The sequence below is a fragment of the Lissotriton vulgaris genome, chromosome 2_1 (assembly GCF_964263255.1).
Source record: "Lissotriton vulgaris chromosome 2_1, aLisVul1.2, whole genome shotgun sequence".
NCBI lineage: Eukaryota > Metazoa > Chordata > Amphibia > Caudata > Salamandridae > Lissotriton > Lissotriton vulgaris.
The window spans coordinates 211,382,219-211,398,471 of NC_141687.1; the positions used below are offsets into that span (position 1 = coordinate 211,382,219).

At 46.1% G+C, this 16,253-nt stretch overlaps 1 protein-coding gene and 1 pseudogene across 6 annotated transcripts in view; both read right to left on the bottom strand.

Annotated features, from left to right (window-relative positions):
* The window catches only part of LOC147729852 (TATA-binding protein-associated factor 2N-like), a 601,338-nt gene that overhangs the window by 103,379 nt on the left and 481,706 nt on the right, over nt 1–16,253 (bottom strand). The window lies entirely within an intron of this gene.
* Nucleotides 106–10,966, bottom strand: LOC147729853 (uncharacterized; annotated as a pseudogene).

Below are 16,253 nucleotides of genomic sequence, written 5' to 3' on the forward strand. Positions count from 1 at the left end.
ATAATGAAATGACCAGAATTTCAGAAACCCGAACATGTCAGTAAACACAAGCCAACTCTTTGACCAGCATACAAGGCTTGCCTGGGCTAATGCACACAATTCTCATCATTCTCTTTTTGAAGGTCTAGCAAATAAGAAAGCAAAGATATTTTAACTCCCCAGCATTCATACTGCTAAGAAACTGTGATGTTGGATATTTTCCAATCACAAAATGATCAGAATACACAGAGGGCATTAAACATGCCTTAAACGTAGTAAGCTATGAGACCTTAAAATTTGCCAAACCTGATGAGCAGAAATTTGATATGGCACTTGGCCATCTGTTTGAGTATAAAGTGTCTTTCTCCCTGGTTGCCAACTGCATATTACCTGCTTAATACTGTGAACTAATAATTGCATATAATACTATTGTCATTGCAAACACCATTGTAAATAGTCATGCTAACTTGTACTATTGTCCAACACTGTATTATCAGCAGATCTTGAAAACCCTTTTTCCTGTGTTGGCAGTACTAAGTGTGAATCCGGAAACGTATTATTCACTAATGCGCTGTTTTTTTCCCTGTAACATTTTGGAGGCCAATGTGTTCCGTCTACGGCTTTCTTTCTTTTTCTCTTCGAAGAGTGGATATTGTTTCAAACTGTAACTCGTAATAATTGTTAGATGCTTTTGTTAAAAATACTATAAATTAAGTGCATGAATTAATTAATGTGGCATTACTCAAACTAAACAATGTCACCCTATTCAGTCTAAGCATATCAGACTTCTTGTAGGCTTTTTTACTACGTCACTGTCACCAAAAATTGTCCACACTCACAGAAGGCTGGTGGTACAAGGGAAAAGTTGGTTATGTAACTACATAATTAGGTAAAATGATCCCAACTATTATAAAACACTTTATTTACCCGCAGTAAAACCCTTTTTGATGGGTACTCTATCTAATTGCAGATTCCTCACCTTTAGAATATCCTCAGGTGGCACACTGGATCTGGAGAATTTTAACAGGAGTGCTCCCGCATAGGCAGGTGCTGTCAAACATGTTACTTACCTCTGGCAAAGTCTTGTCTGTTAGAGACTAGCCACAGATTCAGTTCGCTGTGCTCCCCTTCAGCCTTACCAGCGCCCCTCAGGTGTTCACCAAAGGGATGCGGTGGTTGTAGCTCATCAGCGGCGATCAGGGTTGTCAGTCTTTCCCATCTCGACGAATGCTGTTGAAGGCAGGTCCGCTCAGGCTGTCATCTTCCACCTTCAGAATAGGGTGAACTTCCTGCACTCACTGGGGATCACCATGAACAAAGTCACATCTGACTCCCTCTCAGATACTCCCTTTCAACTGAGCTGTACTGGACACGCTGCAGTTTCAGGCATACTCTGCAGAATAGCGAGTCCAGGATATTCTGGCTAAGATACCAACGTTTTAGTCTCTCTCTTGGATTTTGATGAGACTGACTCTGAGGCTGCTGGGCCTCATGGCATCATGCGAACTGCTTGTGACACATGCCCACTGGCATATGCAAGCTCTACAGTACGATCTGAAGTTCTAGTGGGTGCGGCATCAGGGAAATCTCTCCAGCATGGTCCAGATCACAGAGGGAACTGCAAATGATCAGCAGAAGTGGTAAACGAACCGCTATTGGGTCAGTGGCAGACCCCTCTTCCTTATCCAACCGGATCTAACAGTGGTGACTGATACGTCACCCCTAGGAGGAGTAGGCTATCTGGGAGAGGTGGAGATCACAGGCCTCTGGTCTTCGGAAGACTCCGGACTCCACATCAATCTTCTGGAGCTCCAGGCATTTCGGCCGGTATTAAAGGCCTTTCTAACCTACAAGGGAAGGCTATAGCAGGTGTTCATTGACAACACCACCACCATGTGTCCTGCAACAAACAGTGCACTGGGGTTGTGAACCCTTTGTCGAAGGACATTGATGGAATGTCAGGGCATATCCCAGGTGGATCACAACCTAGCTGGCTCTCGGAATGTGAGGGCAGATCAACTCAGACAAAAAGGCCTCTGTTCTCCGGCAGAATCCAGACTCCACACCAATCTTTTGGAGCTCCAGGCATTCAGGCCGGTATTAAAGGCTTTTCTACCCTATTTCAAGGGAAGGCTAGTGCAGGAGTTCATGTACAACACCACCACCATGTGTACTGCAACAAACAGGGTGAGTGGAGTAGTAAACCCTTTGTCGAAAGGCCCTGTGCCTCTGGACATGGTTGGAATGTCAGGGCATATCCCAAGTGGTTCAATACCTAGCAGGCTCTTGGAATGGGTGGGCGACTCAGACGAAGATGCATAGTGGATTACGAATGGCACCGCCATCTGGATGTGGTGCAAGGTCTCTTTAAGCAGTGGAGAGAGCCTTAGTTGGATCTGTTCGCCACCACTGGGAACATGCAATGTGAGCAGTTCTGCACGCTGGAGTTTCCAAGGCAGCTCTCAGTCGTACACGATTTTGTCTCAAGGGAGCTCCGGCCTTCTGTATGCCTTTCCACCAAAATCCCTCCTGCTCAGAGCTCTCAAGAAGATCAGAAACGACTGGGACCAAGACATCTTTGTGGCTCCCAACTGGGCTCGAAAGGTTTGGTATCCAGAGCTGTTAAGCATGGTCATTGGTCCTCGGGTCAGGCTGCCTGTTCGGCACAGCAGCAGGGGAGGGTTCTCCAGTTAAACCTGTCAATGCTCCAGCTTGCGTGGAGATTGAGCAGCGGCAGTTGACAGCTTTTGACATTCCGCCTGAAGTCTGTAATGTTATCTTGGCAGCCAGACGACCCTCTACCAAGACTGTATATGCCTGCTGTTGGGGAAAATTTGTTGCATGGTGTGCTGAGAAACTGGTGGACTCTCAGGTCCTTCTCTTTATCCTTTCTCTTGCAAAGCATGTCTCTGCTTTGGTCAACTTAAAGGGCTCTATATTTATGCCATCCCAGCATACCTGTGGTTGCCAGATGAGCCAACCCTCTTAAAATTCCCCGATATAAATAGGTTCTTGAAAGCTTTACAAAACGCTCCTACCTTCGCCTAAACTAGTCCTCACTTTTCTGCTGTGTGCTCCCTTTGAGCCCTTGTACAACTGTTCTCTCAGGCTCCTTATCATTAAGACAACTTTCCTGGTGGCAGTAACATCGGCCCTGAGGGTCAGTGAATTTCATGTTTTGGCATCCAAGCCTCTAGACCTGCACATTTACTCAGACAATCTAGTTCTATGTATCAGAGCTTCCTGTCTGTCGAAAGTTGTCACTCTCTTTCATTAGGCCAAACCATCCTACTGCCTACCTTTTACGTTCCGCCACATCCCACCACGGATGAGGAGAGTCTTCACCATCTGGACCCAAAAAGAGCATTGTCATTGTATCTTGACTGCACGAGACAGTTACGAGTGGACGACCAACTCTTTGTTGGGTATGTCGGAGCGAAAAAGGGGAAGGCCATGCAGAAATGGGCCATCTTCCAATGGATCGTGCTCTGCATTTAGATCTGCTATGCATTGGCCCAGATGCAACCGCCTGAGGGTTTGAGAGGTAATTCCACCAGAGATAAGGCTGCAGCCATTGTGCTAGCACGCAGAGTTCCGGTCATGGATATCCGCCAGTCAGCAACGTGGGCTTCACTAAACACATTCACAAAGCATCACTGCCTGGACTTTGCTCATTCGTTCCTGCAAGACTTTGTAGTGTGAAACACTTTAGCAGATCCACCTTTGGAGAGCTATTGCTTGGGTATCTATTCTAAGGTCAGGAATCTGCAGCTGAAAGTCTCTATGAGATGAACAAGTTCCCTACCTTCGGTAACGCCTTATCTGCTAGCTAGCCGCAGATTCCTTACCGATCCACCCATCCTCCCTGCTCTGTGATCGGATATAAAGGGACAGGGCTGTTACCCTTTCAGGGCCCTAGTTTTTTACACCAGTGGTCAGAGTTCTTTGTGGCTCGAGGCATGGAAACTCGGAAAAAGAAGCTGACGTCAGCAGGCTGTGGTGGTACCTAGATAGACACCACTCTTGTCGCAGATGATGCCCCGTGGAGCCAAATGACGCCACCAACCGCTGTGCATGGGTCCTGTTCACAAAAAAGATTTTGGACCCAGTGTGAAGCCTGTGGCTAATTGTAAGGTAAGGAATTTGCGACTAGAAGTCTCTATCAGATGTGTTGCTCTGTGTTGGACTCATACTGTTTCAGAAGTGAATGATTGGAGCCACTAACAAGTGCCATCCGTGCATGCAGAAATCATTTTCTTGTTTCTTTCCCTTGCCATGGCCCGTTTGAACTGTTGGTGACAGTGTTCCGACCTCGAACATGAGACCTTTTTAGATGTTACAATGGTCATTCCATGAAAATGGAAAGTGGGAGGACAGTGAGGAATCTGCATTTAGATAGAATATCCCAAGAGCGTTACCAAAAGGTAAATAACTTGTTTTTCAGATGTGACCAACCTTCCTGTAGGACCTGACTGTCAATGCAGTAGTGCTTTGTAATCATCCATACTGCGGCCCAACTTGCAGCCTGGCAGGTGTCAAAAACATGCATACCTCTATGGCTAACACAGTCACAGCTGCCTTGACCCTGGTGGAATGGTCTCTCAAGCCATTGGAAGGATTTTGGGCCACTGCATAGCAGGTCTTAATGCAGAGGACTATACACATTGACAGGGTCTTCCTTTGAACCTCCTTGTCCTTTTTTACGCTTGAAGAGCTGACAAAAAGCTGATCATCTAACCGGTGATCTTTCATTGAATGATGTACAAGCTCAACACCCTCTTTGGATCTGTACGACTGAGCCTCTCATTCTCTTTCAAGAGATGGGGCAGAGGAAAGAATGCAATCAAGGCGACTGATGGGCCAGCATGTAAGGGCGAGATGACCGTACAGAGGAAAGACACCCACATATCCCTCCAGAGACCTCCAAACCAAGTTGTCAGGTAAGAATATAGTTTAAGTCAGTTGTCTGACAGCATCTCCAGCTCATTCACACAGCATGCAAACGAGATGGTGATAAGGAAGACTTCAGCATCATGAGCCTTAACGAGCACCTGTACCTCAACTCAAAAAGGATGCACACATATGGAATCTCAAAGCTATGAAAAGGTCCTGTTGGTTGGGAGAAAACGTGCCAACCAATTTAGGAAGTGGATCAAAACCAGTGACTTTACCAGTCCAGCCATCCCTGTTTAGCACTGAAAGGACAGACAACCAACCCTTTCACTGTGTCCACTGCAAGGTCTATCACTGAGTGGGAGCAGACTCACCTGAGGAGTTCTAGATGATTTGGTCGTTCTTATTCAGTAAGAGGATCCATTCTCCACTGCAAATTGAAATTTGTGAAGAGTGCAATGGCTGCTTTGCAGTGTCCCAGAAGGCACGTACCATTTAGGCATTTTGACAGACAGTCACGGAGGACTACCTTAAAACTAGCACCTTTAGGGCGCGTATGATACCCATGAGAATCCTGGTCAATTCAATTGATTGATTTCTGTTTGACTCCAGGATACATACACAGCTGGGGGTGCGGGCGTGCCAAAGGCCGGCGCAAAAATGCAAGCCTGTCTAGCCAGACCGCCGCCAGACGCCAAACCCACAGTCTGTTTTGTCTTCTAGGTAAGCGACAAGGTAACTTCCTTACATTATGTCTAGAAATAACTATTCAAGTGCAGAGCTCAGACTTTTAAATATGCCCCCTTATATTGAAGTAGCCCTGCCAAGAACATGTAAAAAGGCGCCTCTTTTCCCCTTAGTGCAGATCTCATCTGCAGCATCCTTCCGTAGCTCAAAAAGAGAAAGGGCTTTAGTCGATGTTTCTAAACAACTGAAGACTATTTACCTCAATGCCCGGTCCATCTCCAGCCATGCCTTGGAATTATGGGCGCTTCTAGATAAGGAGAAGTCAGACATTTGTTTCATAACTGAAACATGGCTTAACGATCAGTCTGCTCCTGATATAGACATTGCCTTTCCATCGCTATATAAGCTAATTAGGTTGGATAGAGCAGCAAGGAGAAGAGGGGGAATAGCAGTTGCCACGACTGATAAATCAGAAGCTACTATTGTAGATTCCCTGAATGTAGACAAAGCAGAAATCTTAATTTTTAAACTTACAATACAGTTGTCCAAAACATGGACAGGAGCCTTAGTTTGTAGACCTCCGGGACACAAAGTCAATTTTGTGGATGTGCTAATAGAACTTATTGCGCCTTTTGTCTTGGGCGCAAAAGAACAATTGTTAATTACTTGTAAATAGGTGGTTCTCCAGTATTGGTGTCTTTCATAGATTCACATGCTTGAATATTCCCTGTCGTCAGAGTGGGAGTCCCACGGTAAATGAAATAGCAATAACCTACCAATAATATGTAAATGTAAAGCATAACAGATGAAATAAATATTAGAAAACAGGCAGTAAATGCCTAGACCTAATTCCTCATAGGAATCCATGAATAGAGAAAAAACACTTGTAGCCTATTCCTGTCATTATGTTGGCCCAAACTGTACCCAATCAGGCGCCAGCAGTCCTCCAGAACCTTCTCCTCAGAGCTCAACACCTCAGATTTTCGCAGCACAAGAGTGACCACAGAGTCTATGAGGAGAAGAGAGCCTCTGAGGGGAGGAGGGTGGGTCGCATGTGAATCTATGAAAGACACCAATACTGGAGAACCACCTGTTTACAGGTAAGTAACAATTGTTCTTCTCCAGTATTAGGGTGTCTTTCATAGATGCACATGCTTGAATATAGAATAGAAGGCAGTAATATCGGAAGAAAACTTCCCAGTCATGATACACATGCATAGAATCATAAAACCAATATGCGTATAGTCAAGCAAAACAGACAGTAATAAGGTAAACCATAATGGAGGAGGGAAGACAGAGGCTCACCTTATTGAAAAAGATTGCGAAGCACAGCCTGCCCCACTGCAGTGTCTGCGTCGTTGATGACACTTAGGCAGTAATGTTTCGTAAACGTGTGCCTGCCTGACCCTCGCTGAAGACTGAAGAGGCTTGCCTGCCTGTTGATGGCAGAAAGCGATGGCTGAGGAAACCCAACGAGCAATTGTAGGTTTGGTAACCGGACGCCCTCTGTGGAAACGTCCATAAGCTATGAACAGTTGATCAGCTTTACGAAAAGGGGCTGTTCTGCTGATGTAAAACTTTAAGCACCTCTTAATGTCCAAGGAGTGCAAACGCTGCTCCGCTGGAGACTGTGGATTAGGAAAGAAAGTCTTCAGGAAAACAGGTTCGTTAATGTGGAAATCTGAAGGCACCTTAGGCAGGAATGTGGGATTAGTACGAAGCACTACACAGTCAGGTTGAAACTGCAGAAATGGAGGACTTATAGTGAAGGCATGGATATCACTTACGCGACGAGAAGATGTGAGCGCAAGGAGAAGTGCAACCTTCCAAGTGAGAAACTTCAAGTCTGCCTTGTGTATTGGTTCGAAAGGTGCTTTCATAAGTTGTGACAACACAATGTTGAGGTGCCAAGTAGGAGGAGTGCACCGAATCTGTGGGAACTTGCGAAATAATCCTTTGAAAAATTGGCGTATAATTCTGGAAGAACAAAGGGAAGTGACGCCATCTTGACGGAAGTGGGAAATTGCCGCCAGAAAAACTCTCAAAGCTGAATGTGAGAGTACAGACTGAGCAAGTTGCAAAAAGAATGGGAGGAGCTGCGCAGGCGTGGAATGAATGGGATGGATCCCAGCAGCTGCGCACCAATGGCAGAATCTCTTCCATTTAAGTTTATAGGTTTTAACAGTTGACGGAGCTCTAGCCTGAGCGAGGATGTCTCTACAGTCTGGTGGGATGGCTAGATGAGCAAATTCAAGGTGCTCAAGTTCCAAGCTGACAAATTCAGAGAGGAGGCGTCTGGATGGCAAATCTGACCCCTGTCCATCGTTAGAAGGTCCACTCGAGGACGAAGACGGATGGGTTCGCACTGGGATAGAAGGAGTAGCTCTGAAAACCATGCCTGACGAGGCCACCTGGGGGCGATCAGAAGAATGTGGCAAGGCTGTCTCCGCATTTTCCACAATACCCGAGACACCAGAGGGATTGGAGGAAAAGCGTAAGCAAAGAGATTGCACCAGTTCATCAAAAGGGCATTGCCCTGTGATCCTCGGTGGGGATGCCAGCTTGCATAAAACGGGCATTTCCGGTTCTGTGGTGTGGCAAAGAGATCCAGCGGTGAATGCCCCATCTCCGAAAAATCAGTTTGAGTGATTGATGGTGCAACTCCCACTCGTGGGTCGATGACGTGGACCTGCTGAGGGAATCCGCTAGGATGTTGGAAACCCCTGGTAGATGGACTGCAGTGAGAGTGACTTGATGACTTAGAGCCCAGTCCCAGATCGTCTGTGCCAGCTGCGACAAGATTGGAGACTTTGTTCCGCCCACTTGTTTATATAATGCATGCTGGTTGTGTTGTCCGTCTGAATAAGGACTGACTCTCCTTGGATCAAGAGATGAAATGACTTGAGTGCCAGAAAAATGGCCATCAGGTCCAGCCTGTTGATGTGCCAGGCTCTCTGAGGCAAAGTCCACTTGCCCTTTATGGACAGGCCTTGAAGATGAGCACCCCATCCCTTCAACGAGGCGTCCGTCGTCAGAGTAAGTTCCGGAGCGATGGAAAGGAAGGATGACCCTGTCGACAGATTGGATGGCCGCGCCCACCATTTGAGGGCCGCTTTCATGCGGGCGGTGACACAGACTATGTCGTTGAAGAAACCGGTGACCTGGCGCCACTCTCCATCCAGTTCCTCTTGAATGGGACGTGTCCGTAATCTGCAATTGGGGATTAATGCAATGCACGATGACGCCATTCCCAGAAATGATTTTAATAGTCGGACAGAAACGAACTGTCTTGCGCGCAAGAGAGACACCAATTGAAGAATCTTTTGTTGTCGCTCCTGAGACACAAATGCTTTTGCAAGAGCCATCTTTAATGTGGCCCCTAAAAAGTTCTTGCAGGTTGCTGGATGCAATTGGGACTTGGTCATGTTGATGGATAGACCGAGGAAGTGAAACACCTCCTCACAAAGGCGAGTGTCCTGAAGCAGCTGCGTACGAGACTGAGATTTTAGAAGACAGTTGTCCAGGTAAGGAAAAATCTGTACACCCTGAAGACGTAGATAAGCTACCACAGGAGCCAACACCTTCGTAAAGACGCGAGGGGCTGAACGTAGGCCGAAAGACAATACTTTGAACTGGAAATCCCTCCGTCCCACTCGGAAACGTAAATACTTCCGATGTCGCGGTAGAATAGGGACATGGAAGTAGTCGTCTTGGAGGTCGATAGTTGCCATGAAATCCCCCACTGAGAGTAGCCGTAAGATCTCCACCAGCGTTAACATGCGGAAGGATTGGCACTTGAGATATTTGTTGAGTGCTCGTAAATCCAGTATCTGCCTCCAATCCAGCGTCTTCTTCATGACAAGGAAAATAAAATCCCATTCCCCGTTGAGACTCTGGTACCACTTCGACGGCACCCTTCTGTATCATAAGACAAACTTGATGTAATAGTTGTCTTATGTGTGCTGGTGGTGGGCCGGAAGGTGGGGTGGGCGGAGGAAATTTGACGAACTCCAGAGCATGGCCTTTCTCTACGATGTCCAGAACCCAACGGTCCGAAGTGATGGAGGACCATTGAGAACAAAACAGGGAGATTCGACCTCCAACTTTTTGGGGTAAAGGCAAGTCATTGTCGCTTGGGAGCAGATACCCTGCAAGAAGATTTCCCCCTATAGGTTTTAGAAGACTGTTGTCGCGAAGACTGCTGCTGGTTGTTGTTTGAATAGAGTTGGTTGCCTTGGTTGTAGGAACGGTATTAAGTGTTTCCACCTCGAAAAGTAGATGAGGTGCCGCGTCGACGTCCACCCCGAAAGGGCTGTGTCCGAATTGCAAAGTTCCTAGAGAGCGAGCAGTGTCCGTATCTTTTTTAATGGACTGTAAAGCTTCATCAACATGAGCCCCAAACAAAGACTCGCCGTCATACGGCATGTCCAAGATCTTTGCTTGTACTTCCTGTCGGAAAGATGTGGAACGCAACCAACCTTGCCTACGTAGAACAGCCGCTCCAGCGAGCTGCCGAAAGCCAGTGCAGGCGATGTCAACGGCACAATCAATTATCCCCTCCGATGTTCTCTCCCCTTCTTGGAGATGTTGCAAAGCCTCCGCCTTTGAAGCATCCGGAACTAAGGCCACATAAGCTGTCATGTCCGCCCACATTTGGCAGTCGTAACGTCCCAAAATGGCCAAAGCATTGGCCGCTCTCACTGTGGTGGAAGCCATCGTAGAAAACTTGCGGCCTATAGCATCCATGCGACGACCTTCGCGATCTGGTGGTGCAGTAACAGCCGATGCAGGATTCCGCGAACGACGCTGAGCTGCTTGTGTAACCACTGAATCGGGCTTTGACTGTCCAATGAGGCACGCTGGAGTGCCAACAGGTGCCTTGTATTTCTTTGCCAACCTGGGCATCTGAGCCGGAAGTGTATTAGGAGTCTGCATCAATTTTACTCCTTCAGCCCAAATAAAGTCAATTATAGGCACAGTATGGACTTGCTTGAATGGCTGGTTTTTAAAGTCATAAAGAAAACAATCCTCTTCTCTTTGGACTCTAGGCAATTTGAAGCGTTGAGCTGCCCTATCCATTAACTAATGGAAACTCGCAATATCTACAGGAGGAGAATCCCCTGGTGTGGCCGGAGATGGGGACGGTGTCTGAACTTGGTAATAATCCCACTCCGCCATATCGTCATTCTCATCATCATCACGAACCTCACCATCTTCGCGGTCAGGAGAAACCTCATCCTCATCGCCGGCATACACCGTCTTGTGTATCCGAATATTGAACTTGAGGAGCAGAAGTAGGCAGAGGTGACAAAGGAGCCGGAGCCGGTATAGTAACCGGTTGCAGAATAGCAGGGGCTGCAGGCACTTGTGGGGAGGACAGAAAACGTCTGTTGTAGTCGTCCAACATATGTTGAAGATTAGAAATAAGCGACAAGGGTAGCGTCGCCGTAGGAGCCTGAACCGGCGTAGTGTCCTGCTGGAAATATTGTTCCTCCTCATCGTTACTGTAATGTTGGCATTTGATGACCAAATCAGCTGGACTACGTGCTGCTCTAAATGATTTGTGAACATCTTCTTCAGAGTCCTGCTCCGAGTCTGTGGCAAACAACGGCGAGGGAGGTTGCGGATCACTGGAGATGGAAATCTGGTCCACAGGCACCTTGCGGCGTTGGTGAAGAGATTGAACATCGGCAGATGCAGTGGACGACAATGGCAACATTGGCAGTGAGGCAAAAGTAGAAGTCGTCGATGGAGCCACACTGGCAGCATCCGGTATAGTCGATGGTACCGCCGTCGACGGTAATGGCGTCGGCGTTGCCTTCGTCGACAGAGTCGGCGACGAAGATGCCTTCTTTTTCGTCGACGGAACAGTCGTCGACGGTGTGGTCGTCGACGGTGTGGTCGTCGACTGTGCGGTCGTCGACGAGGCTGTCGACGGTGAAGGCTTCTTCGTCGACGACAATGCAATCGGAATGATAGACGGCACAGTCTTGAAACTAAGTGTTACCTTCGTCGACGATGAAGACGTGGACCGTCGACGATCCAGAAGCAAATGTCGTCGTCACCGTCATCGTCGATGATCAGGAGACGGCAGATTTCGGCGTTGGAACGACTGTCGACGGTCCAGTCGACGCAGAAGCATGTTTTTTCACAAAAACAGGAGCAGAAGATGCAGTAGACGCCTGAGAGCCAGGTCTCTTGGGCGTGGACGTAGTAGGTAGAGGTGAAGACACCGTAGGTGCCAAATAAAGAGACATCTTCCTCTTCTTGACGAAAGGTGAGGGCAACTCCTGCACACTACTACGTTTAGATACTGCTTGGGAACGACCAGAAGTAAAACATTCGCTATCAGAAAGTACACCATCCTTGTCCTTGAGTCTCTGAAGCCATAAGAGAAGGTGGCCTTCCCTGTCGTTTAGAGTTTTTGTGGAGAAAGTTCTACAGAACTTACATTTTCCCACTTCATGGTCGAGGTAAAGACAGTAAATACACTTACTGTGTGGATCCTCTGAATAAAGACGCAGCTTCCCACAAGAAGAGCAAGGTCTGAAGAGAGACTTCTTACTTGTAGAGATTTTGAAAAGCACAGGAAAACCTGAAGAAACTGAGAAAACTGAGCAGAGCTCAGGGAGACTGCCTTACACACGACGTGCGGTAGAAAATATGAGGTGTTGAGCTCTGAGGAGAAGGTTCTGGAGGACTGCTGGCGCCTGATTGGCTACAGTTTGGACCAACATAATGACAGGAATAGGCTACAAGTGTTTTTCTCTATTCATGGATTAGTATGAGGAATTAGGTCCAGGCATTTACTGCCTGTTTTCTAATATGTATTTCATCTGTTATTTTTTACATTTACATATTATTGGTATGTTATTGCTATTTTATTTACCGTGGGACTCCCACTCCGACGACGGGGAATATTCAAGCATGTGAATCTATGAAAGACACCCTAATACTGGAGAAAAATGTATTCCTATTGGAGACTTCAACTATCATGCTGACCTATTGCTGGACCCTGACACTGACCAACTGATATCACTGCACACATTAGGACTGAAGCAATTGGTGGTGGGTCCGACCCATCTGGTCGGTCATACCCTAGGACCTTTTGTTTACAAATTCGACTAAGCTCATAGTTGATCAGCCGCTACAGCTTCTCTGGACTGACCATTATTTAATACATTTTAGTCTTTTCATGGACGATCCTATAGTCAGTCGTGTTAAGGACAGTGCTGTCATTAGACCATGACGGAAGGTCACCCCTGCCTCTTTTTCTACTCACTTTAATATCGCAGCCCTGTCTGACACAGATAGTACAGAAGAAGTAACAAAGATCTTTGAACATGCCATAAAATCTACTTTGAATATAGTAGCGCCTGTGTCAAGAGTTAAGACCAAGAGTAAACCATCTCCTTGGTTGACTTCAGCATTGAAATTTGAGAAACTGTCTAATAGGGCGGCAGAACATCTCTGGAGGAAAACACAAACTGCCAGTGATCGAATTAAATATAAAGAAAGCCACAGTTTATATGTAAATAACATTAAACAGGCCAAAAAGCTGTATTTAACTGAGAATTGAGAAAGCTGCCAATTCTAGCAAGAAGCTATATAACATTTTGAAAGAGTTCACCACTTCTGAAGCTATCCAACCCGCCCTCGTTCTTACGCAGGGCTGGGTCGACAAAATATTTTTCTTTTTCAACGACAAAGTAAAAGCTATCTATAGATCCTTTCCCCAAGAAAACAACACTCCTATGCCTTCAGCTACGAAGAACCATTATCTGGTACCTTTTTTGAACAATTTTAATCCAGTAACTTGTGAACAGGTATCAGAAGTTTTTGTTAAGATCAAGTCTGGTTCTCCAGCTGATCCTCTCCCCCCACCGGATCTATAGGAAAGTAGCCTAATGGTTGACACTCAGGGTAACTGAGATTTTTAATATGTCTCTGGAACATGCTGTTGTACCAAGAAATTAGAAAATAGCGCAAGTCAGACCCATCCTAAAGAAGCCCACTCTAAATGCCACTGAACCAGTCAACTACCTCCCCATTTCACTGCTGCCCTATTTCGGGAAAGTTCTCGAGGCCCTGGTAAATAAACAACTAATAAGTTATCTAGAAAGCTATAAGCTTCTTGATTCTTCGCAATCAGGGTTTCGAGCGGCATATAGTACTGAAACAGCAGTAGTTGAAATGTTAGTTAACATCAGGCAGGCCTTGGACAAAAAAGAATCATCTATGCTGGTATTTTTAGACCTATCGGCCGCTTTCGACACCATCTCCCATGACATCTAGTTACAGTGGCTCTGGGATATGGGGGTCCGAGGGAAGGCCTTGGACTGGTTTAATAAAGGATCGCTCCAACACTGTGCATCTTGGTCCACTGGCAGCGTGCAGCAGACCAGTATGTATTGGAGTCCCCCAGAGATCTATCTTGAGCCCTATGCTTTTTAATTTGTATGTCACCCCATTGGCCAAGATAATTAGATCCTATGGGTTTGAGTCTGTCTCGTATGCAGACGACACCCAGCTGCTGATCACAATTGGCCCTGACCCTGCTGACACTATGATCCAGTTTCAAAAGTGTATGACCCACATTGACAGCTGGATGAGCCAAAATAAATTACAGCTAAACAAGCCGAAAATTATTGGTCAAGCAGCTGTGGCCCGAGTCACTCGGCCCCTGTCCTTCTCCAAAACAAACAGTCTGCAATTTGGGAATTACCATCAAGAATAAGCTTTCCATGAAAGCCCATGTGAACCGAGTATTGGGCACCTGCTATGCCATTCTACAGAAATTACGAAAAATCTTCAAGTTGCTATCAACTGAAACCCGTAAGCCACTGGTGCAGGACCTTATCGTAAGTCGCATGGACTATGAAAATGCCTTATTGGCCTCTATAAATGAAGATCTTTTCTCCAAACTACAGATTCTGCAGAATACAGCAGCCAGATTAATCCTGAACTTGCCCCCTAGATCAGCATCCGGCCCGAATCTGAAATTTCTGCATTGGCTTCCAATCAGGAAGAGAGGGCAGTGTAAAATCTTGTGCCTAACACACAAAAGCTTCTATGGCAATGGCCCTGGCTATCTCGGAAAAAAACAAAATAAAATACCAGCCTGCCAGAACCCTGAGGTCTAGCTCAAAACCTCTCAATTCCTCTGCGGATCCGCACTGTGCGTAATGGAGGCAGCTCTTTTTCTTCTCTCGCCCCCCATCTTTGGAATAAGCTCCCGGCCCACCTCATATCCATCTCCGACAACCTTCATTTCCGTAGAGAATTAAAAACATGGCTGTTCTCTAATTAAATGGAATAGGATCCAGGTAGTGGAACTGTCTGTAAGCGCCTTGAGACCTAACGGTGATCTGTGCGCTATATAAGACTTTTTGACTTTGACTAGTTTAGTCCTGATGAAGACCCGCATTGATGTTTTTACTAATCATGCTGCATAAGGTCGAAACAATGACGATTTACATATCCAGCTTGTACTAAATCTTAAGTCAGACAAGGAGTGGAAGAAATAAACCTGTACAGTCGGGACATTTTTCCAAATCTAGTCTGTTATAGCAACTTTGAGAAACAAATCTGTTTTTACAATACTCACTGAATCATTTGATTTCACCAAATGCACTGTATGAGCATGTTTTTCACGCTATATTAGAAGCAGCCTTTTTTGTTTGTTTAATGTAATCTTGATACAATTGTACTGAATATACCAAAGGAGCATAAAAAAAGAGACCCATGTGTATTCTGAGTCTTTTTTTATATTGAGTGTATTGAACAAGCTGAAGCAACGTGACACGAGACCCGTGTGTATTTTTAATCATTTATTTATGTAAATAAACTTAGTGAAAGATACACTTCCTCTAGTGGCAATGACAAAAGTGATTTATATAAAATGTATGTTTTCCTGAAGTGCATCACAAATAGTGACGAACTGAACAAGTTACTTACCTTCGATAATGATATATCTGTAAGAGACATATATTAGTTATAGATTCCTTACCTAAGAATTACCCCCAGGCGTCAGACTGGATCTGGAGAAATGTATTTGAAGCAGCACCCCTGCGCGTCGGTAGGTGGCAGCAGTCAACTCCGCGTTCGTCGTCGTGATCGCCAGGATAACGTTGCGGTATCTACTTCGATGCCGCCCTCGCGCGCTGACGTCAGTTCTTTACACAACATTCCACACCAGAAGCGCAGAGCCAGGTAAGACACTGACCACTGGTGCACAAAACTAGGGCCCTAAAAGACGAGTCCCTTACCCTTTAAGTCAGTTTGCAGAACGGGGAGGATGGGTGGGGTGGGGTTGGTGGTAAGGAATGTATAACCAATATATGTCTCTTACAGATATATTGTTACCGAAGGTAAGTAACTTGTTCATCTGAAAGAGACTATTAGTTATAGATTCCTTACCTTAGAGAAGATACCCCAGCAATACCAACCCTGGAGGTGGGTCTGCGAACTAAGTTCAGACCAGAAAGTCCTGGAGAACTTAACGGCCAAAGAAGCTGTCCAGGCAAAAGTGTTTTGTGAACGTGTGCAGGGATGCCCGCGTGGCGGCCTGGCAGATGTCACTGAGGGGGACTTTTCAAAACCATTTAGCTGCAGTCTATTCATCCTCACACATTAAGGTGTAATTTGTGGTAATTTGGATACAGGACTGCTGCCCTACTGCTAATTATTAGCAA